General features: G+C 35.8%; 1 protein-coding gene across 2 annotated transcripts in view; it reads right to left on the bottom strand.

Moving 5' to 3' along the window:
• Window positions 1–230: 230 nt before the first annotated feature.
• The window catches only part of LOC108080411 (uncharacterized), a 53,266-nt gene continuing 30,248 nt past the window's right edge, over window positions 231–23,248 (bottom strand). For both annotated transcript variants that reach the window (XR_011445607.1, XM_070288385.1), the window contains exons 4-6: window positions 15,158–15,573; window positions 6,943–7,444; window positions 231–464 (exon numbers count right to left, since the gene is read on the bottom strand). The gene's annotated coding sequence lies outside the window, so the exon portion shown is untranslated. The remainder of the gene's footprint in view (window positions 465–6,942; window positions 7,445–15,157; window positions 15,574–23,248) is intronic.

The following is a 23,248-nucleotide window of genomic DNA, read 5'->3' as shown; positions in this document are numbered from 1 at the left end:
AAGAAAAGTGGCAAACTAAAGCCGAAAGATGGCCACGAGCAAAACACCTACGCAATCGGAAGGGAAGTTGCCACCCCCTGCCCCAAAACGTTGCCTTTAAGAGGTCTACACTGAGACAAAATTAAAAATTAAATTGTTTTTGCATAGACAAACAATTTAATTTAATTTTAAAAACAATACACAGCCACAAGACTTTTTATTTTTCTAACCAAAGTTTATTTTTTCTGTAGTTTACTTTGCTCTCATTGGTTTCTGTGGGCTATCACCATATTTTCACAGTGTATTTTTGCACTCCTTTGGTACGGAAGCTGCCAAAGGCTGCCGGAGATGGAAATAGAAATAGAAACAGGAATGCGAAACAGGAGCAGCAGGTCTTTATCATGGTTTTTGGCCGGGTGTCAGGTCTTGAGGCAGCGGCGGGCGCATAATGATGTCTAGGAGCGATGGCGATGACGATGGAAAGTCTGTAATTCAAATGAAAAAATTGACACATAAAAAACTAGAAAATGCATAACTCGGTCAAAAAAGCATAAATTTTCATTTGCAAAGCGGCGTAATGTTAGTTTTTATCATTTCCGACCCCATAAACCATATATATTCTTTATGGCTTTTTTAGTTTTTAGATTTGTCCCAAAAATATTGGACCCATTTTTTCGAAATTTGATAAAATTATAATTAAAAAAAAAAAAAATTCACCAAAAATATAAATATATTAAGTATGCAGATTTGTTAACCTAATAAATACGAATATAACGCCGCTTTCCGATTTGAATTTAATGCTTTTTGGCCGATTTACGATATTTTTAAATTTAAGTATTTCTAAAAAAAATGCAGGCAATTATAAGAAGTTTTTTAATCTTAAAAATCTGATTTTATAATACAAAATAATATTTTTTCAAGTGAAGGAATCATTTCCGACCCCATAAACCCTATATATTCTTGATCAGCATTCAAATGCGAATCGTTTAAGCCACGTCCGGGGGGGGTAAACAAATTTTGAGCCATTTTTGCGAAATTTGATAAGGGGTTACATCATTAAAATTCTCAGATTTTGGCCAAAATTTGAATTTTTTAAATAATAAAATTAAGTATGCAGATTTATAGAACTAAGAAAAACTAGCACAAAACCGTTATCCAAATAGAAATTAATGCATTTTTGGCCGAATTATGATATTTTTTCTCCTATAGAAAATGTTGGACCTTTTTCCAAAATTTGATAATGGTTTACATCATTAATATTTTCAAAAATTCACCAAAAATTTTAATTAATTTTAGACGCCAAATTAAGTATGCAGATTTGTTAACCTAATAAATACCAACATAACACCACTTCCCGGTTGCAAATTAATGCGTTTTTGACAGAGCTATTTTATTTTATTTATTTATTTTTTTATTTATTTTATATTATTTATTTTTTTTTTATTTATTTTATTTTATTAGTGGTGCAGGGATACGGCGGAGCAGGGATTCCGGCGGCGGAGCAGGGCGGCTGCAGCAGTGCAGGGATACGGCGGAGCAGGAATTCCGGCGGCGGAGCAGGATGCAGGATGGCTGCAGCAGTGCAGGGATACAGCAGAGCAGGGATTCCGGCAGCGGAGCAGGACGGCTGCAGCAGTGCAGGGATACGGCGGAGCAGGGATTCCGGCAGCGGAGCAGGACGGCTGCAGCAGTGCAGGGATACAGCGGAGCAGGGATTCCGGCGGCGGAGCAGGGCGGCTGCAGCAGTGCAGGGATACGGCGGAGCAGGGATTCCGACGGCGGAGCAGGGATTCCGACGGCGGAGCAGGGCGGCTGCAGCAGTGCAGGGATACGGCGGAGCAGGGATTCCGACGGCGGAGCAGGGATTCCGACGGCGGAGCAGGATGCAGGACGGCTGCAGCAGTGCAGGGATACAGCGGAGCAGGGATTCCGGCAGCGGAGCAGGACGGCTGCAGCAGTGCAGGGATACGGCGGAGCAGGGATTCCGGCAGCGGAGCAGGACGGCTGCAGCAGTGCAGGGATACAGCGGAGCAGGGATTCCGGCGGCGGAGCAGGGCGGCTGCAGCAGTGCAGGGATACGGCGGAGCAGGGATTCCGACGGCGGAGCAGGGATTCCGACGGCGGAGCAGGGCGGCTGCAGCAGTGCAGGGATACGGCGGAGCAGGGATTCCGACGGCGGAGCAGGATGGCTGCAGCAGTGCAGGGATACAGCGGAGCAGGGATTCCGGCAGCGGAGCAGGGCGGCTGCAGCAGTGCAGGGATACAGCGGAGCAGGGATTCCGGCGGCGGAGCAGGATGGCTGCAGCAGTGCAGGGATACGGCGGAGCAGGGATTCCGGCGGCGGAGCAGGATGCAGGATGGCTGCAGCAGTGCAGGGATACAGCAGAGCAGGGATTCCGGCGGCGGAGCAGGACGGCTGCAGCAGTGCAGGGATACAGCGGAGCAGGGATTCCGGCGGCGGAGCAGGATGGCTGCAGCAGTGCAGGGATACAGCGGAGCAGGGATTCCGGCAGCGGAGCAGGGCGGCTGCAGCAGTGCAGGGATACAGCGGAGCAGGGATTCCGGCGGCGGAGCAGGATGGCTGCAGCAGTGCAGGGATACGGCGGAGCAGGGATTCCGGCGGCGGAGCAGGATGCAGGATGGCTGCAGCAGTGCAGGGATACAGCAGAGCAGGGATTCCGGCGGCGGAGCAGGACGGCTGCAGCAGTGCAGGGATACAGCGGAGCAGGGATTCCGGCGGCGGAGCAGGGCGGCTGCAGCAGTGCAGGGATACAGCGGAGCAGGGATTCCGGCGGCGGAGCAGGATGGCTGCAGCAGTGCAGGGATACGGCGGAGCAGGGATTCCGGCGGCGGAGCAGGATGCAGGATGGCTGCAGCAGTGCAGGGATACAGCGGAGCAGGGATTCCGGCGGCGGAGCAGGGCGGCTGCAGCAGTGCAGGGATACAGCGGAGCAGGGATTCCGGCAGCGGAGCAGGATGGCTGCAGCAGTGCAGCTCCGCCGCCGGAATCCCTGCTCCGCCGTATCCCTGCACTGCTGCAGCCATCCTGCTCCGCCGCCGGAATCCCTGCTCCGCCGTATCCCTGCACTGCTGCAGCCATCCTGCTCCGCTGCCGGAATCCCTGCTCCGCTGTATCCCTGCACTGCTGCAGCCGTCCTGCTCCGCCGCGGAACCCCTGCTCCGCCATATCCCTGCACTGCTCCGCCGTATCCCTGCACTGCTGCAGCCGCCCTGCTCCGCCGCCGGAATCCCTGCTCCGCCGTATCCCTGCACTGCTGCAGCCGCCGGCGTATCCCTGCACTGCTGCAGCCATCCTGCATCCTGCTCCGCTGCCGGAATCCCTGCTCCGCCGTATCCCTGCACTGCTGCAGCCATCCTGCTCCGCCGCCTGAATCCCTGCTCCGCCGTATCCCTGCACTGCTGCAGCCATCCTGCTCCGCTGCCGGAATCCCTGCTCCGCTGTATTCCTGCACTGCTGCAGCCATCCTGCTCCGCCGCCGGAATCCCTGCTCCGCCGTATCCCTGCACTGCTGCAGCCGCCCTGCTCCGCTGCCGGAATCCCTGCTCCGCTGTATCCCTGCACTGCTGCAGCCGTCCTGCTCCGCCGCCGGAACCCCTGCTCCGCCGTATCCCTGCACTGCTGCAGCCATCCTGCTCCGCCGCCGGAATCCCTGCTCCGCTGTATCCCTGCACTGCTGCAGCCGTCCTGCTCCGCCGCCGGAACCCCTGTCCCGCCGTATCCCTGCACTGCTGCAGCCATCCTGCTCCGCCGCCGGAATCCCTGCTCCGCTGCATCCCTGCACTGCTGCAGCCGTCCTGCTCCGCCGCCGGAACCCCTGCTCCGCCGTATCCCTGCACCACTAATAAAATAAAATAAATAAAAAAAAAAATAAATAATATAAAATAAATAAAAAAATAAATAAATAAAATAAAATAGCTCTGTCAAAAACGCATTAATTTGCAACCGGGAAGTGGTGTTATGTTGGTATTTATTAGGTTAACAAATCTGCATACTTTATTTGACGTATACAATTAATTTAAATTTTTGGTGAATTTTTGAAAATATTAATGATGTAAACCATTATCAAATTTTGGAAAAAGGTCCAACATTTTCTATAGGAGAAAAAATATCATAATTCGGCCAAAAATGCATTAATTTCTATTTGGATAACGGTTTTGTGCTAGTTTTTCTTAGTTCTATAAATCTGCATACTTAATTTTATTATTTAAAAAATTCAAATTTTGGCCAAAATCTGAGAATTTTAATGATGTAACCCCTTATCGAATTTCGAAAAAATGGCTCAAAATTTGTTTTCCTCCAAACATGGCTTAAACGATTCGCATTTGAATGCTGATCAAGAATATATAGGGTTTATGGGGTCGGAAATAATTCCTTCACTTGAAAAAATATTATTTTGTATTATAAAATCTGATTTTTTAGATTAAAAAACTTCTTACCTGCATTTTTTGTTAGAAATACTTAAATTTAAAAATATCGTAAATCGGCCAAAAAGCATTAAATTCAAATAGGAAAGAGGCGTTATATTAGTATTTATTAGATTAACAAATCTGTATACTTAATATATTTATATTTTTGGTGAATTTTTTTAAATTATAATTTTATTAAATTTCGAAAAAAATGGGTTCAATATTTTTGGGACAAATCTAAAAACTAAAAAAAATCATAGCTCTGTCAGCTCGCTAGTTACTGAGAATAGTACTTGCACCGCAAAAGTATGCAAAGAAATATTTTCTGGCCACAGAATGGTGCATCTTTTGGGCTGATTTTATTAGCAACCAGCAGAAGAGCCAAAGCAAAGCATAGTTTTACGCTGAACTAATACTGGGAACAGTTTGTAATGCAATAGTTTGCTTTATAGGTGCACCGCGAAAGTATGCAATTAAAAATTACCTGTCTATCTGTTGCATCTTTTGGGCTGTTATTAATTCAGCAATACGCTGAATTTAAAGCATACTTTTACGCTAAATTTGGACTGGGAACAGTTTCGAATAGCCATTTATATCCATTTATGGATTTGTTGTTATTTTTGGGAAAATCAATGCTGAACAATTCTATAACTAATTCAAAAATGCATAAAATTTAATTCAGAAAGCGTGTTTGTGTTAGTCTTTATAAGCTTAATACAAAAAATATACTTTTGCTGTTTGTGTTTGTAAAAATATAGTTTTTTGTTGTTGTAGCCAGACGGAGTCAAGAATTTATATGAAATATATATATATTCTCATAACTTAAATTATAATACCCTGCAAAGATATAACTATGGCACTCTAAAGAACTTTCCCTAAGCGCTTTTGTTGCTATCCTGGGAAACCAGCTTTACGTTGAAGTTTTCAGTTTGAAAAAGCAAATTTTCCTACTTGCCAGAGCTTGTGGAAAGAAAAGCTTTTGTGAGACAAGCTTGGGTTCCCCCAGAAAGCAGTAAAATATTCAAAAGGAAAAGCAATTTTCCCGCTCCGCTTCGTTCATATTCTTTATCGCTCTCTTTATCCTTTATCCTTTGTCTTGGAGTTTACGTTGAGCTTTCCTTGAGCTTTGCATAAATCAGTCCGCTTGGCATTAAGCATACGCAGCGTTGCATAGGTCAGACAACAGCTTGCTGTGGGTTTGCCACTGCATTTGGGAAATGGCAATGAAAAGCTGTTTTGGTGTAACCGAAAATTTATGACTTAGACTCTCGGGGGCCTGTTGCTGGATAGGGATTTCTTTTGTTTTTTATTTGAGAGAGAAAAACACGTTGCCTGCATAATTTTTAGAAACAAAACAAAGGCTAAACTGCTTCACAAAAATATCAAATTGTGGAAGGAGCATTATTCCATTAGAAAAGAACTCAAAGTCAAGCCATCTATGGGGCATAATTTATATGTTTTTTTTTCCCCTGCATCCTTGCGGCAGTCATTGCCTTTCAGGTGCTTTGGCTGCCTCGCCATAAAGGATAAAGGCTTCTTCAGGTGCGCAAAAATATGCTAAACGCTCTCAGGACAAGCAAACAAACAAACATAAACAAACATAAACAAACAGGCGCAAGCAAACCCTTCTTCATCAGCCCAGCCTGTGGTTAACCCTAAATCCCAAGCCCCGCGCCCCGCAGGTGATGCAGATCCCATCTCCCCACCTGCCTTCAGCCCCAACGACTCGGAACGGACTTGCACATTATTCATTTCTGACAAGGACCCTAAAAAGTGCCTTCTGCCATTGGAACACCTGTGCAGCTGCGTGCGTTGCGGGGAATAATAAAAGTCTAGCTATAGAAATGTGGATATGTACTCTCAAAAAATTGTGTTTAAATATAAAATTAATAATTATATTATATTATATGTAGTTGGTTATTTTAATAATTTATGTAGTTGGTTATTTTATTATTATTATTAATTAATATCAGATTTATTTTACTTCTTTTTAAAAGAGCTTTAGAGCAAATAATTATATTTTCCTTTTACTAAATATTTTTAAGATTTCTTTGAACTTGTTAAACTAGCTTATAATTGTTATATATTTTAAATTAAGTATTTTAATTTTTTTTTAATAAAACTGGAAATTATCTGGAAACAGAATCTGCTTTTTTGTTCATCATTTTGACTAGATTTGGGTGTGATAATTGTGACTAAAGCTGTAATTTTAATAAATTAATAAAATTCATACTAAATATTATTGAATTATCATTTTAACTTAATATTCTTTAAATTTGTAGTAGAAAAAACCGAGATTTAATTGTTTAAGCCAAGAAAAAGGAATGGAAATTGAATGTTTTAATAGATTTTAGAAAGAACATAAAATTAAATAGAAAAAATAATGTTTTAATAACTTTTAAATATATATAAAAAAAATATATATATTACATATACTCGCTTATACATTTTTTTAAAATAAAAAAAACCCAACCAAAAATGAAATTTTTTAACCCAAAACCTAAAATATCTTTTGTTCTTAAACAAATCACATACCTTGAGCTTTCCTTTCTTTCCTTCCTTTTCAGTTTTCCTTGATTATGTTGCTTTATTTCGCCTTTCGTTGATTTTGTTTTGCTCGATGATTTTCGCATTTTCCGTGGAAAAAAGCTTGGGTGCCACAGGGCAACAGCTTTTCCTTGCGGATGGTTTTGAAAGCTCGCCGGCTGCTGCTGCTGCTGCGATAATTCGTAAACTGTCGCTTCGCCTGCCGATTTTCCCTGTTCCAGTTTTCACTTTCAGCCTCAGCTTCAGCCTCCGTTGGGCTGTCCTGTTCAGTTCTGCCCACAACGCCAGCAGCTGTAGACGCACGGAAAACGCGCGAGCGGACCACGCGTCGATGGTCCTTTTTAATCCTGGCGCCTTTCGTCGTCGATTGTCGTTCGAAATTCTCCTCTCTACGTTTCCCTCTACGCTTCTCCTTTTAACCGAAATCGTAGCCGAAATAGTTTGGAAAATTCCCTCGAAAATAGGGCTAGCCACGCCCACAATTTTCAATCTGTAAAATCATAAGAGTAAAGTAAATTCTTTTTTGTTTTGGTGTCTCGAAAGCAAAAAGTCTGTGAGTGTGAAATAAAATGAATGCGAAAATTGCTTAATTGGCCAGGCCGAGCAGTAAAGTTGAATCGCATAAAAAATGCATAAGAAATAAATAAAAAAAATTCAAATAAAGGCCAGAGGTTGATAGAATTGAGCTAGAGATTCAAGGAATTGAAATGTTTGAAATGCATAAAAAAAAAACATTAAACTTTGAACAAGAAACCAAAATTAATCTAATAAAAACATTGGTGATAACTAAATTCAAATAAATACTAAATTACAAACTAATAAACAAACTAATTAAATAACTAATTAACAAACTAAAGAGAAACTTGTATTAAAAGTGGGAAAAAACCTTCACAATCTCTATTTAATTATAGAAAATATCTAATAATTTATTATAATTAAAATACTTGTTATATTTAGCTAATAAACTCACATTAAAATACTCAATATAAGCAGCTAGTTTACTTATAAACGCCACTGTAATTGCACTCAGTTGGAAAGTTGCCAAGAAATAAGCACAAGTGGCTTTGGCAGAAATCAAGTATACGCCGCATGGCCGCTGATTACGATGGGCATTTGTATCGAAGTTGGATTTAACCCAACTCCAGCCTGTTGCCTTAGATACACAGAGAAAAAAAGAGTTCAATTAAAATAAATTAATAAAATTTCTTGATAAATTGATGGAGAATAATTTTGGAATTTTTTTTTAAAGAGTTTAGAAATATTTTTAAAATAGGATTTCCTTTTTTTCTATAATTTATTTATATATTCTTTTATTTTTAAATACTTTTATTTTATTTAAAATGTATCTAAAATATTTTTGGAATTTTATAAAACCGTTTATAAATATTTTTTAAATATAATTCTTTTTTTTCTATAATTTATTTGTACTTTTTTGGATTTTTAAATACTTTTAATATATTTAAAATTTATCTAAAATATTTTTAAAATTTCAAAAAACAGTTTGGAAATATTATTCAAATAGGATTTCCTTTTTCTCTACAATTTCTTTGTATATCTTTGATTTTTAAGGTAATTTTTATTTATTTTACTTAATTTTTTTGCACAAATTACTGAGGAATTCCGGGATTTGGCAAATCTTTGATTTCTCTGCCACACTCCCCTCCCCTCCCCTCGATCCTTCTCTGTGCTGATTGCCCCAAGAGCCGTAAAAATCATCCGTTCTTTGTCCTTTGGAGAAGCCGTAACAAAGGTTTCCTTTCTTGTTTTATTTTTTCTCCCCCCTCACACCTCTCTCCTCACCCGATTTCTAACCTAAGTTATTTCGGGAGTCCCTGGTCCTGGGCTTTGTGTCTTTGAAATCTGTTACTGCGGCTTTTTGTCTTTGTTGGGCAATATTTGCATGGCAAACAGTAAATGGTAAATAGAAGCCATGCCACACACACACACACACACACAGGACGGCGTTTATCGGGAATTTATCGTAGTGTTATCGGGGGAAATCGTGGGAAATTGTGTGAAATTGTGTGAAATTGTGTGAAATTGTGGAGGCAATATGCTGTGGCAATGCCTTCGTGCTGGCAATTAGCCAAAAAGTCAAGCCAAATGGCGTCAACTAATTAAATCACGTAGCAAATGCATAAAAACAAAGCGATTCGTGGTCCGAATCCTAGAGTCCTTCGAGTCCTTTGAGTCCCCATGTCCTGGAACATCTCTCTATCTTTAATTTAATCCCAGCGGAGCAACTTTTAGGCAAATTAATAGAACAAGAAGCCGGGCAAGACTGCGACTGCGACTCAGACTCAGACAAACAACGGCAATTAGGCTCACATGCATGGCCCTGGCTCCGGGGTCCTTTCATCGGTTACAGGATACAAGACTCACCCCATCAAAGGCTTAAGGGTTCGAATAAATTGCCTTCATCATCTTTCACTTTTTGGTCTACTTTCTGTGTGTGTGTGTGTGTGTGTGTGGGGGCTCTCTTTATTTTATTTTTTGGTTTTTGGTTTTTTGGTACTCTCTTCCTCTCCTCTCGGTTCTTTTCATCTGAAAGTTTCCTTTTGAAAAAAACATTTCTATGCATGGCACACACACACACACACACAGACGATGGAAGTTTATTAAAATTTCCAGTCATTCTGGGGAAAACTTAAAAAAAAAGAGAGCGGGCAAAGTGGTCTAGAAAAAATTTAGAAAAAAAAAGAAACAAAAGCAAATGAAACGCTGGAAAAGCATCTTTTACTAAGCCAAGTTTTCCCTCGCAGTTAAACCAACCGAACACAGACTTTTCCCTTAACTCAAACTAACTTTTCCCCGTAATAAACACAATGACACTAGGTTTTTGCGGGCAGCAAGTTTTCACCAAAAGTTTGTGCAAATCTTTTGGTTTTAGGTTTCACTTTCAGACTCAGATTCTAAGGTGTTGAGGGGTTTTTCAACTATTTAAAAAGAGATTTTAATAGCTTTTAAGGCCGTTTTAAATAATAAATATAATCTGGGAAAAATATTAACAAGTTTTAACCAAAAACTCTAGATATTTCTCTCTAAATTTTCCCTTTGAAATAAACCTTTCTTTGCTTTCTTTTTCTTTCTTTTTCCCTTTGATTTTCCCCCCATTGAAAGCAACTTTTGTGTTGCCTCAAAGGACCTGCCTCCCCCCCAGCTTTGTATCTGTTTCCTCCTGCCACAAACACATCATCCCCAATCGGGCAGATATCCCCCATGTAGCCACTAGGTGACAAGTCATGCGATATGGCGGCAAGGACTTCAAGTGCCCGTATATAGTTACATTAACCGCACAGCAATGTCCTTATTGTTGCCATCCTTATCCTTCTTGTTGTTGTTATTGTTCTTGCTGCTGCTGTTGCTGCTGTTGGCTTATTTAAGTTTCAACTTCTGGCCGTCTCGGTTTCTGCTCTCCGAAGACATTGTATTAAAGGCGGACGACGACGACGACGTGCTCAAGTATCGCATTCGCATCTCAGCAAGGACCTCGTCCTCCTCAGTTAGTTGCGTATCATTAGCATGAGGGAAGGCTGCCAGCGAAACTTTCCCAAATTTCAAAAGGCACTGAGGGAAAATTATGGGGAAGAAAAGGGACCTTGATCTAAGGCATTTCCCTTTGATTTTTCTACAAACTAAGGACAACTAAGGAACATATTCGGCCGTCCGGTTAAACCTAACTTGTTCTATAAAGTTTTCTAATCAATTTAGGCTTTGCCTTGGATTTTTCTTTAATTTTTTTATAAAATGTCCGGCATTTTTGAAGATGCCTTTTCATTTTTCCTTTCATTTTTCTTCATTTTGAATTTGTTTAGATTCTTTTTTTTAAATAAAGTATTTGTATTGAAAAACTAGTTATTCCCTTCGAAAAAAGGATATATTTTTTACTAAAATATAAATTAATATATTATTAAAATATGTTGATGATTTAATTAATTAAAAAATAAATACTATACACACTTTCTAAGCTAACCTTTGATTTCTATGACAAAAAATCATAAATAAATTTATTTCCCATTTATTTAAGTGACTTTTTAAACCCGAAAACCTCTAGTTTGTTTTTTATATTATTAATTAAGTGGTGTATACATTTTAAAATAAGAAATAAATTAAATAAAAACATTAAAACCAATAATTATAAACTAAATATCAATCTTGCAAGTTATAAAACATAATAAAAATTAAAAAATAAAATAAAAATATTTCAACAACAAATATTAGATAGACTTAAAACCCCACTTTTTTTTTTGCTGTGCAGATAAACCTATTTCTCTTGACTTGAATTTCGGGCGTGCCAAAGTGCAGAGCAAAGGCAAAAACTCAATACTTACAACCAAATCAAATGTCCATACTCAAATAAAGCGATAAATCTTCCAAAAAAAACGAAGGAAACTTGCAAAAATTACACATATAAATTCCAATTCTGTACAATTTATCGTGCGCGCGCGAGTCCTTGACGATAATAATTACGATATCGACGATACACCAATAGCAAGGCCGATTCCGATACCGATAACACCATGAATGCCGCACAAAGCGGCGGCCACACGGGCGGCGGCGGATCCATGGGCAAGAAGGGCTCCCAAATGGAGGTAATTATATTAAATTTTATTTCCCAACCCGAAACACCCCCCAAGACCCCCGAGGCCCCTTCGATCTGCCTCTAAATTGGACACTTTTCACCCCAATTTCGCTTTGGAAATTTTAAGGGAAGCTGCAGGGGATGGGAACTACTTGAGGGACAGCGAAAAAGTACTTGAAAAAATATTAGAAAATAATAAATTAAATATAAAAACTAATAAAATATTAAATAGTTTATATTAAATATTATGAAAAAAAAAATAAATATTGCTTGTAAGTAGACAAAACTTTCTAGTTAAGAATTTAATTATTTAAATCTTTGAAAGTTGCACAAAAATATTTTAAAAAATATTTTAAAATAATAATTAAACAATATAAATTAATAAATATCAGAATAATGCTTTTAAATACAAAAAATTTAAAGACTTGAATCAAAAAAATATTAAAATTATATTATAAGCAAATCTTTTAGGAGCTATTTATATGTAAAATATTATATTTTATTCTGAAATATTTCCTAAAAAATTAACAGCATTTTTTAGATTTTGGAAAACAGGATTTTCTTTAATCCAATTTCTTATTTAATGCAGAAATCTAAGAAAAAAGTAAGATAAAAAATTATAAACACATCCTTTCAAACCTTTATATATCTAAAAAATCATATTATATTCTAAAATATTTCCTTAAAAATTAAGAATACTTTTTATAACTTAAAAACAGGTCAAAGCCGGATTGTCTTTCAACCCATTTTGTTTGTATACAGTTTTCTGTAAAAGGACTAGAGTATTTACATTTTCCCTACCTATTTTCTTTGATTTTCCCTCTTTGTTGCAAGTACTTTCACTTTGTGCTTTTTATGGCCCTTACCCTAAAATCCTAAAGTAAAAAAAGGAAAATAAATAAAATGTATAGCTAGCTGCCTATTTGTAATGAGCGTAAATTGAATTTGCTTTCCCCAACTGAAACGTGACGCCGGTCAGCCTGAAAGGAATAAAAAAGAAAAGAAACACAGCATCCTGACAACAAAAAACAAAGCGGAAATAAAAACACAAATTAAAATAAAGCAATTCGATTAGCATTGTAAAATTCTGTAAAAATGGAACATGACCCTTAATTAGCCGAAGGAATTTCGCTTCCAAAATTGCTAGAAATTATTATTAGAAAGGTGTTTTCTGCTTTTCATTTCATTCTTAAATTTCCTCCTTAAAAAATATAAAAACAATTAACTGCTGGGGGGCCCCTAAAAACCAAAACTTTAAGTAAATGAATAAATTAATCAAAGGCAAGCGAACAAACAAACATTCGAAATGAAATTGTGAAAATTCCATCAGGATAGCCATGTCCTTGCTGTTTGGCTCTCCTCTAAACGTAAACACACAATTAAAAATGGTTGGTTTTTTCGGGGGGAGGTGGGAGGTGGAGTAGGGGCTTGGGGTGGCGTATAATGAGCAAGGTTGTCTGCTGCCATCGCACCTGTCATTCAAATGCTCTTGGCCATAAATGATTTAAATGGCCATAAAGCAGCAACAACAGCTTAATGAGCAGAGCAGAGCAGAGCAGCCACCCCATCCCGCATTCTCCTTTTCTCTGTGTATTTTCTTTTCTTTTTTTTTTTTTTTTGTATTTTTTTTTGGTTGTTGTTCATTCTTAATTAAGCCAACAATTTTTCTTCTCACTTTGTCCCCGTGGCCTAGCAGCTTGTGATTGCAATTTGTTGAACAAGCGTTTTTTCAAGCGTTGCTAAGGACGAACACAGAAGGAGACTCTTTACTAAATATATATATATATTTATATATATATTTTAGGGGTTTATTTTAAATATTTTTGTATATATTTTATATTAAAGTTAAAATTTAAAGGGAAATTATAGAAAATTTACCCGGAATTTAGGTTGCAAAACAAGCATTTCAAGGCAGCAAGAAAGCATTGTTTTAAGGTTCCAGACTTCCAAAATTAAATTATAAAAAATTTATAAATCAATAAAATTATTAAAATATCTATATTTGTATTAAAAGAAATATTTTTTAACGTGGCTACAAAGAAAATCAAGCATATTTTATTTATAAATATAAATTTTAGATTTATCTCAGCCAGTGCAGAGGTTCCTAGAGGTTCCTAAAAGGTGCCTAGAGGTTCCTAGAGGTTCCTAAAAGGTTCCTAGAGGTTCCTAAAAGGTGCCTAGAGGTTCCTAGAGGATCCTTAAAGGTTTCTAGAGGTGCCTAGAGCTTCCTAAAAGGTGCCTAGAGGTTCTTAGAGGTTCCTACAGGTTCTTTAAAGGTTTCTAGAGGTTCCTAGAGGCTCCTAAAAGGTTCCTAGAGGTGCCTAGAGGTTCCTAAAAGATTCCTAGAGGTTCCTAAAAGATTCTTAGAGGTTCCTAAAAGGTGCCTAGAGGTTCCTAAAAGCCACACTAAGTCTGCTCCCAGGGGTAGATGACAACTTCGAGTGGTTCCACGACTATGTATGTGCGGTCATAGTGAAGGCACGTTCGTGTTTCCCAGTTCTCGGTTTTCCCTTTGCAAAAGCAATTCCACAAAAGAATTCTCCACTATATAGCCAACGCTGGCGACTTCATCATCCATTAATGTCACTCAATCTGTGCGCATAAATTTGCATAAAGCGAAATCCAATTTATTTTAACCATTATATGAGCGGTATATACGTTTCATACATATATATATATATATATATATATATATATATATAGAGGGGTATATATCCAACTAACACCTAGCACGACCTAGCAGAACCTACGTGATATTTATGAACTTCCTTGGAATGCAACAAAACGCAAAAAATTCACATTTTGTGGACACGCCTATCCAAAAAAAAAAGAAGAAAAATCAACCTGGCGAATTCCTTTTGCGTGCCACATTTTAATTTGTTATGTGAAAAAAGTACGGGGAAAAAGGGAAATGTAGAAGCATACATAAAAATAATAAGTAAATTGAACTTGGCCAGGCTTTTAATGTGTTCATACAAAAGGTCAGTTCTGAGCTGAGAAATTCCTCAAATAAATTAGAATAAAAATAAATTAAAAGCAAGTAGTGTGCCTCTGAGGTCAGGGATTAATTTTGGAGGGAAAATATAAATTTAGCCTTTCATTTAAGTAAGAAATTTTATATTTTTAGTTGGAATTATTTGCTCTTTGTTGTAATTTTACAAACGACATTTTATAAAATGTATTATTAGATATTTTTAAACATTATATTTATATATTATATATAATGCCCAAACACATTTAACGTCAATCAGGTCAGAGCAATGCCTTATGTATTTTCTATATTAATTTATATATTTTTATATATATTAATTAATATATTAATTTACCAAATTTCTTTAACTTCACTAATTCCTTTAGAATTACCCAAGTTTCTAGATTTTTTTCCTCTATTTTGTCCTAGTTTCAGAAGGAAATTATTTATTTTTAGGGGTCTTATTTGCTCTTAGTTATAATTTAAAAATAAACATTTTATTATAATTATTATAAAATATTTTTAAATATTTTATATACATATTAAATATAATTCCTAAACCCTAATTAGGTCAGAGCAAAAGCTTATGTGTTTTATATATTTTTGTATATTTAAAAAAAAATGTATATATTAAATTCTTTTGCACTTACCCAACTTTCTAGACTTGTTCCTCTCTCTTTTTGCTCCATTTTTCCATTCTCCCTTTTTAGCCTAGTTTTTTAGCCTCTGATTTTTCAATTAAACTCCCCGCCGCACTGGCAACTTCTGCTCGCCGCCTTTCAGCCACCGGAAGTGCGTTTGAAGGCTCGCCTCGAGTGGAGCTGACAGGTCACAGTTCAACCCTGTCGCAACCCTGTCTCCCGGGTGCACACACACGCCATGCTAATCGGTCATTAACATGACACCGATTTCGCTGAGTGTTTTTCCTTCCTTCTCTGTCTCTGTTTCTATCTGGGTTTTGTGTGTGTTTTCTTTTCGTTTTTTTTTTTTTTTTTTGCGCATTGCGTATACGCCACGTGGCGCACTTCCTTTTTCACCCTCATCAGGCGGCCGCATTGCGTGGCTCCTAAAAAAAAGAAGAGAAAATGCTGAAAATTTGTGTATTTTTTTGGCTAGGATTTAATTAAATCTAGTTTGGGTGCAGAAAAAAGAGGAGAATTGTCCTGGGAGTTGACACAAATTGCATTGCGTGAGTATATTTTGGCCCCCTTTGAGCTCTGCAATTGACTGTTGACTGTTGACACTACCAAAGCGAGTCTGAAATTGGTTCGAAGGCGGCTCTCCAGGAGCTAATTTCCGGTCTGTGAGTGTTGGCAACGAAAAAGCATTTCAGGTTTATTTCCATTTCAAATAAATGTGTGTGTTGTGAGGGGTTTAATTAACACTTTAGGGTGGGTTTTATTAGGAATTAATTTAGATTTTTGATGAAAAACAAAACAAGGAATATTTCTAAGCAATTTAAAAACATATTTAAATTCTCTAAAAGTAATATCTATATTTTTAAAATTTTATCACATGTCCACAGAAGCTTTGTTTCAAGAAAAACCTTGAGAAATCTCTTAAAATCCTTCAGAAATTATTTTCTTGTCAAGAATTAATCCTATCATCATCTTGTTTTCATCTTGTAAATCTCAGCTTATTATTTACAAGGCTCATCACAAGTTTTATTGTCACCTTTACGACTTTGTCTCTCGAAATAAATCCTGTTTCCAGAAAAAACCAAAAGAAACTCACACAAAAAAACATATATTTTCCGCTTGTTTGGTCATCTAATCCTTTGGAGGATTGTGCCAACATCTTTATACGCTGCACGAAAATCAAATCTATGAATTTTTAAAAAGATCCTTGCCACCCCCCTCCTTACTTTTCTTTCTTTTTCGCATTGTCACGCCTTGGCTCTCGCTTGAAGCTCGCTCCATCGGCAAGTCATGCGAAGAGAAAGCCATCAATTTTCTTAAATCACTAAAAAAAAAAAAAGAAAAGCATACGGAAAAAGGCAAAAAATCCTTGGAGGAAATAGAGAGAGGGGGGCACATGCCGTTAGAGCACTTAAAAACCACAAGATGAGCTCGTCAGATACCGCCTACAAGACCTCCCCCCTCGATTCGGAAAACTCTCCCCCCAAACACATGTTAAATTTCCCTTCATGTAGGCATTTTTCCGATTTAATACCCTTCTGGCGTGGGTGTATTGCTTGTACATGTTTCTGGTTCACAGAAACACAAAAAAAAAACATAGAAAACAAGAAGAAAATATAGAAAACATGATTATTGTTTGGAATAAAAATCAAAGTTGGGGCTTAACTCCTTTGTGTGGAATAAATCTTAAAAGATTTTATAGATTCGCAAATGGGAAATAGGAAATATGAAATAAAATAAATAATAATAATAATATTGTTTAAAATATTTCATAAACTACAAACTAAAGCATTTGACAAATGAAAGTATCTAAAACTTCGTCCTTTGAAGTGATCCTTTTTTTTTTTTGGGGCAATTTTTTGTGTGCTCCTCCTACTCCTTTTATTGGCCAGCCACAACATAAGAATGGGCATCGCCCCAGATATATTCTCAAAATATTTGTAAGCCCAGGCGGGGCAGGGAAAAGGGACAGGGAACCGAGGTTATATGTTGGTACAACATTACTTGAATTGCTCATAAAAACGAAATCAACAAAAAGCCACATAACAGCAACAACAACAGCAACAACAACGAAAAACTAATTGAATTAAATTCGAAAATTTTCTACGGGTCCGTAGTTTTGACATGCCCGCCAGCCAGGACATAAGAGGGATAGAGATACAAAGATACAGATACAAAGATACAGATACAAAGATACAGATACATATGTCAAATGCGCTTGCGGTCACAGGATAAGGATACTCCAGCCAGCAAAGATGAAAAGATACACAAGTTTCATGGTGACAAAACGAAGGCCAACCAAGAATTAAGGCAAAAATATGGAACTAAGGGAAGTTGGAGGAGGGGGGAGGGGTCCCAGAGAGAGTTGAAAGGATAATAAATATTTAGCGAGTCCTTTCATCTTTCTGGATGAATTTATAAGGAAATAATATTTATAAATAATTAAATAATTTGTATATACTTAATTTGTCACTAGATTAAACAGTTTGTTTGCATATAAAATATATAAATAATTGTTAATTTATATTTTTTTATATAAAATATTTATTTTAATTTTCTTCTTCCGTCCTTTCTTTACTTTTCTGTCTCCTTTCTAGGTAATCAAGCATTAAATTTCCATTTTCCCGAAAACAGACAGCAGAAACTTTGGCTTTTGGATTTTGATTGTTGGCAATTTATCACAAGCAGATACAAAAAAATACTTCGGCGGAGGGGAAAAGTGCGAAAAAAAGAAGAAAATGTCAACGCTTATCATTTGTCTTGAGATGGCAAGTGAAAAGTGGAAAGTTGGAACACACCACCAACACCCACCCTCCAAGATCTGTCAGTTGGTCACTCGGCAGGGCCTTTCTTTCCTCCCTTATCAGCGTTAAGCCAAAAATGCAAAATGAATGTAAAGTGCTTCAAATGTTAAGAGAAAGGACAGGCTGGGTTGAAATTTATTGCAAACTACGCAGCAAAGCAAAAAACATTATTGTAGCTGTCCACCCACCGCCACCCACTGCCACCCACCGCTGGTGGCCTACAATTTATGATTAAAACAAAAGATCTAAAAATTCTTTGCGTCCGTCATTTGTACGTGACAAACGAGAGATTCTGTGACAAAGCTCGGGGAGAAAATAAAAGCGAAAACAAAAACAGACGAACAACTGGAGAAATTCGGGAGGGAAAACTGCGAGAAAATCTTTCGCGTGTGTGTGTGTATGTGTGTGTGTGTGCAGTGCGCATTTTGTAATTTATTTCGCTTTAATTTTAATTTATTTTCATTTATTTCGGCGCCCTCAGTTCTGCTCGCTGTTTGTTTACAAAAGCCAAGAAGCCCTGATAAATAAAGTGTCAGCCAAGTGACCTTTACTGGATTTACATATGCACAGAGATATATGGAAAATATATCGAAAATATATGTTTACAGATACCCCATATTCCTAAGAAGACAGAATAGGTACTAGCAATAAATTATAAAATATAAATATAATAATAATATTAAAATATACATAGAAAATATAAAACATTTGTGGGATATATTTTATAATATATAGATTTGAAATTTACGAGTTTCTCTTAAAAAAAATTTCTGCAATTATAAGAAATTTTTTAATATAAAAAATCAGATTTTATAATACAAAATAATATTTTTCTGGGTGAAGAAATCATTTCCGACCCTATAAACCCTATAAATTCTTGATCAGCATTAAAAGGAGAATCGTTTAAGACGTGTCCGAGGGAAAACAAATTTTTAGCCATTTTCACGAAATTTGATAAGGGGTTACATCATTAAAATTATCAAAAGCTGACCAAAATTTGAATTTTTAAAATAATTTAATCTAGTATGCAGACTTGTTAACCTAATAAAAACTAACATAACGCCGCTTTCCGAATTAAAATGCTTTTTTGACAGAGTTATGGCTTTTTTAGTTTTTGATTTTTCCCAAAAAAAGGGACCCATTTTTCAAAAATTTGATCATATTTAAAATTTAAAACATATTTTAAAAATTTTAATTTTTTAAATAATTAAATAAAGTATGCAGATTCATAACCTTCAGAAAAACTAACATAGAAATGTTTAACGAATTGAAATTAAGACATTTTTGGCAGAGCTGTGATTTATTTATTTTTAAGATTTATTTATTTATGATTTGTTATATTTTGTACAATATAAAAAATAAAGTTTTTCTATAGTTTATCAAAACCAAAATATACGTTTTATATGTCTCATACATTAGTGCCCCGAATTTAGCTTCGTTTCTTGTTTTTTAGCTACCATTTAAAATCAAAAAGGCATTTATTCAAAGGCACCGCCGCTCTCTCCCTTAAAGATCAAGCGGAGACAGCATTAAAATGTTGTCCTGTTTTGCCACTACGCGTAGGCGATGACACGTGACGAGCATTTTCAAATAGCAACTGCCTTTTGGGATGGAAAGTGGAGTAGAAAATTTTTGGCACCGCCCAAGAGTGTGCTGGGAAAACATTAAGAACAAATCATACACATAAGAAATCTAGACGTGCGACAAAATAAACTCAAGTAAAGTAGCTCCAAAAACTATATAAAAAAAGTCTTTAAATCTGTTTCATTACGTTGTAAATTTTAAAATATATTAAAATAAATAATAATACACTTTAGATGGGTGAAAATAAATAATTAAGAATATAATATAAATAAATAAATAAATATAAATATACTATATAAATAAATAAATCGTTTAATTTAATAAACAAAAAATAAATATAATTGTATTAAAGTGTATAAAGAGTATAATATAATATTATAAAATATTATAATAAAATAAATATGAATACAATACAAAAATAAATATTTATCTTAAATTTCCCATCAAAATTTAAGGCAACTGCAATTTCCCCTTGAATATTAAAGCCACATCTTGTAGCTGCAAGTCTGCAAATGAAGTCAGTAGATCGCCCTTAGCTAAGCAAACTTGGCCAAGTGAAGCCGAAGCGAATTCTTGTCAAACTCCAGGGAAATACCGAAAATACTAGAGATTGAGAACATGCTGCTGACAATAAAAACAATTTACAACTTTTACCCCCAACTGACCTGCCGGTGCCCCCCCTGTTTCCACTGTTTCCACCTTTCTCCCAGGCCAACGAAAAACTTTCTGAAGTCGGATCGGAAAAGTTACTCTCTGCCCCCTGTTAGCAAGTTTTTAGCGTCACTGCAACTACTACATCACGAGAGGAAAAACCCCTGGAAAAGCCCCTCAAACTCAGAGTGAGAGAGATGCCCATATGGGCTGCGAAAGAGAGGGACGACGACGCATTTAATTGCCAGCCAAAAATGCCCATAAACATGGCCAGGAACAGGACCCAAAGACAATGGCTTAGACGGCAATGGGTCCTCATGAGCCATAAAAGCTGCAGCGCGTAAATTTTCACGCAGCAACAAAAACGATAAAGCCCTAACATAGATGGGAGGAAAAAAGAAGTAAAATAGAAGAAGAAATATTAAGCGTTTTATGCAGCCCCAGCAGGGGGTACTAACAATCTATACAAAGTAATAAAAATAATAATGCAAAAGGTTGTAGGGAATATATAAAAAAATATATATTAAGTAATAAATACTACACAAAAAATTAATAATAATAAAAAAATTATATTTGTATATATAAATTAACTTAATTAAATATTTAATTCAATTGATTTTCATTTTCCAGTATTTTTTTGTAAGCCAAAATTAAAAAAATTATAATTATAATTATATAAATTATAAATATAAATAAAAATTATAAAAAAAAGGGTGAAAACTTAAAATTTAATTGCAATCACAGCTTGGAATGCCTATCTTAGAAATTAAGGATTATCTCAAACTCTGTTATCCTTGCAAATTTCTTTGTATTTGATTTATTTTTCTTCTATTTTTTTCTTGTTTTATTTATTTTTCTTCTTATTTTTTTTTTGTTGTATTTTATTTATTTTGTTGTAGCTGTATTTTTTATTGTTTTTATTTTGGTATATAGAAGAGGGCGAAATTTATTTTAACGAGCAAAAGTTTTTCGGAGCTGCCCAAAGACAAGGAGAAAGAGGATAGAAAGGGAGAGGATGACCGGAAAGTTAAGCCAAGTCAAGAGGAGGGGGCAAGGGGGGGTGGCCATGACGAAGAAAATCCCCAACTGCCAATTTAGCTGCCGCAGTCGCTGGCATTTTATTAACGCGGCTAATTCCATGCATGAAGCTAAGGCTAACTCAAGGCTCTAAAGATGGCCAAGAACCTCACGAGAAGAAAAATAGAGAAGAAAAATATAGAGGGAAACAATATAGAAAAATAAATAAAATACAAAAAAAAATATAAATAAATTAACAAGCTAAAATTATAACAAAGAAAATGAAAATCTTTTGATTAATAAAAAATATCAACTAAATATAAACCCCAAATACAACCACTTTTCTGCTATGCCCGCTTCTACCCTACCCTTTCCGGTCGTCATTTCTGCTTAGCTAATCTCTGGCCGCTTGCACGTAACCAAAAATCCAGAAACAGCTAAGGCCAAAGCCGAAGCTAAAGCTCAGGCCACCACCCACCGCCCACTCACCACCCCTCGGGCACGCCCTCTCACATAAAAAAAGAAAGAAATGCGGGGCGGGTTCGGAATTTATAAATAAAAACGCTGCAAATCTGCTTGGCTTGCCATCGGGCGAGTATAAAGAAAAATGCTGCGAAAAAGTTTGCGTTTTCCGTTTCGTGTTCTTCGCATGCCTTGCATATTCCCCTGCCATATCCTTGTTTTTTTTTTATATTTTTTTGGGGCTTGATAAAAACAAAACACACACAAAAAATAAGCCAACTTTTTGGCACAACTTTTTTTTTGAGGTCATAAAAAATATTTGGAAAATGCAGACTGTCAAAAAAAAAAAAAGGAAAAGTGCTAAGGGAAATTAATTAGCTTCAAGTAATGAAAAGAAAAAATAATAAAATAAAATTTCCGAATTTTTGGTTTTTATGGTAATTATTAATTTATAAATTTTATATTTAGTACAACAAACATTTGATGGGTTTTTCCAGTTTCATATAGATATTTTTTATGGTCCAAGGACATGCAGCTGGTTTTTATATACAAACAAAAAAGGGAATTTAAATTTAAATGCATGTGAAGTCCTTGCACCGCATGTCCAGTTTTTATTTATGTGCATTTCTCAGGCAAAACATTGCAATGCAATTAAAATGCAATTAATTAAATTGTTTAATCAGCAGATTAAGGGAAGAAAATAGTGAGGGAGGAGAAATACTGTTAAATTTTCGTTGAGGAAATCAGCTTTGCAATTTACAATTTATTATAATTTTATTATTTTTTAATATAAAAAATTGTTTAATTATATATTAATATATAATCATAATAATAATAATAAAATTATAAAAAATTATTCAAAAGTATTTATGGAAAACAAATACTGTTTAATTTCCGTTATGTAAATCAGCTTGAAATTAAATTAGTATTTTTATAACTATTAAAAAAAAATTTAAAAAAACTTTATGATTTTTTATTATAAGGTTTTTATTGTATTATTTTTTTAAGATTTAAAATAATAATAATTTAACTTAAAGCTCATTCCAATAACGAAAACTGTACAGAAACACTCACACTTTCCATTATTATTTTTCTTTATTATTACTTTAATAAAAAAAAAATAAATAAAAAAATTAAACTTTTCTGTAATTTAATAAATTTTTAATTTTTTTTAAATATAATAATTTAACTTAAATCTCATTTCTAGAACGCAAATGGTACAGTGCTTTTTTTTTCATCACTATTTCCCTTTATTATAATTATAAGTAATTAAAAAAAAAAAAATATATATATATATATATAAATAATATTATTCTATTATTAATTAATTAATTTATTTTTTATTTTTAATTTTTTCAAATAATATCAAAAATTAGTAAAATTTTAAAATCACAAAATATTATCTTTATATTTAATATTATATATATTTTTGTATATTATCTAACTGGCTTCTTGATTTACCTCTTTCTGCATTTTTTTCTAATTTTTTGTTGTCTTTTTCCTTTTCTCTTTTCTTTTTTCTTTTTGTTGTAGAAAACCCATGAAAACCCTGCACTTGACAGCAGCTCAATGCGAATTTACAAGC

This window comes from Drosophila kikkawai, chromosome X, assembly GCF_030179895.1.
Source record: "Drosophila kikkawai strain 14028-0561.14 chromosome X, DkikHiC1v2, whole genome shotgun sequence".
Lineage (NCBI taxonomy): Eukaryota > Metazoa > Arthropoda > Insecta > Diptera > Drosophilidae > Drosophila > Drosophila kikkawai.
This window is presented reverse-complemented; position numbering and strand designations above follow the sequence as displayed.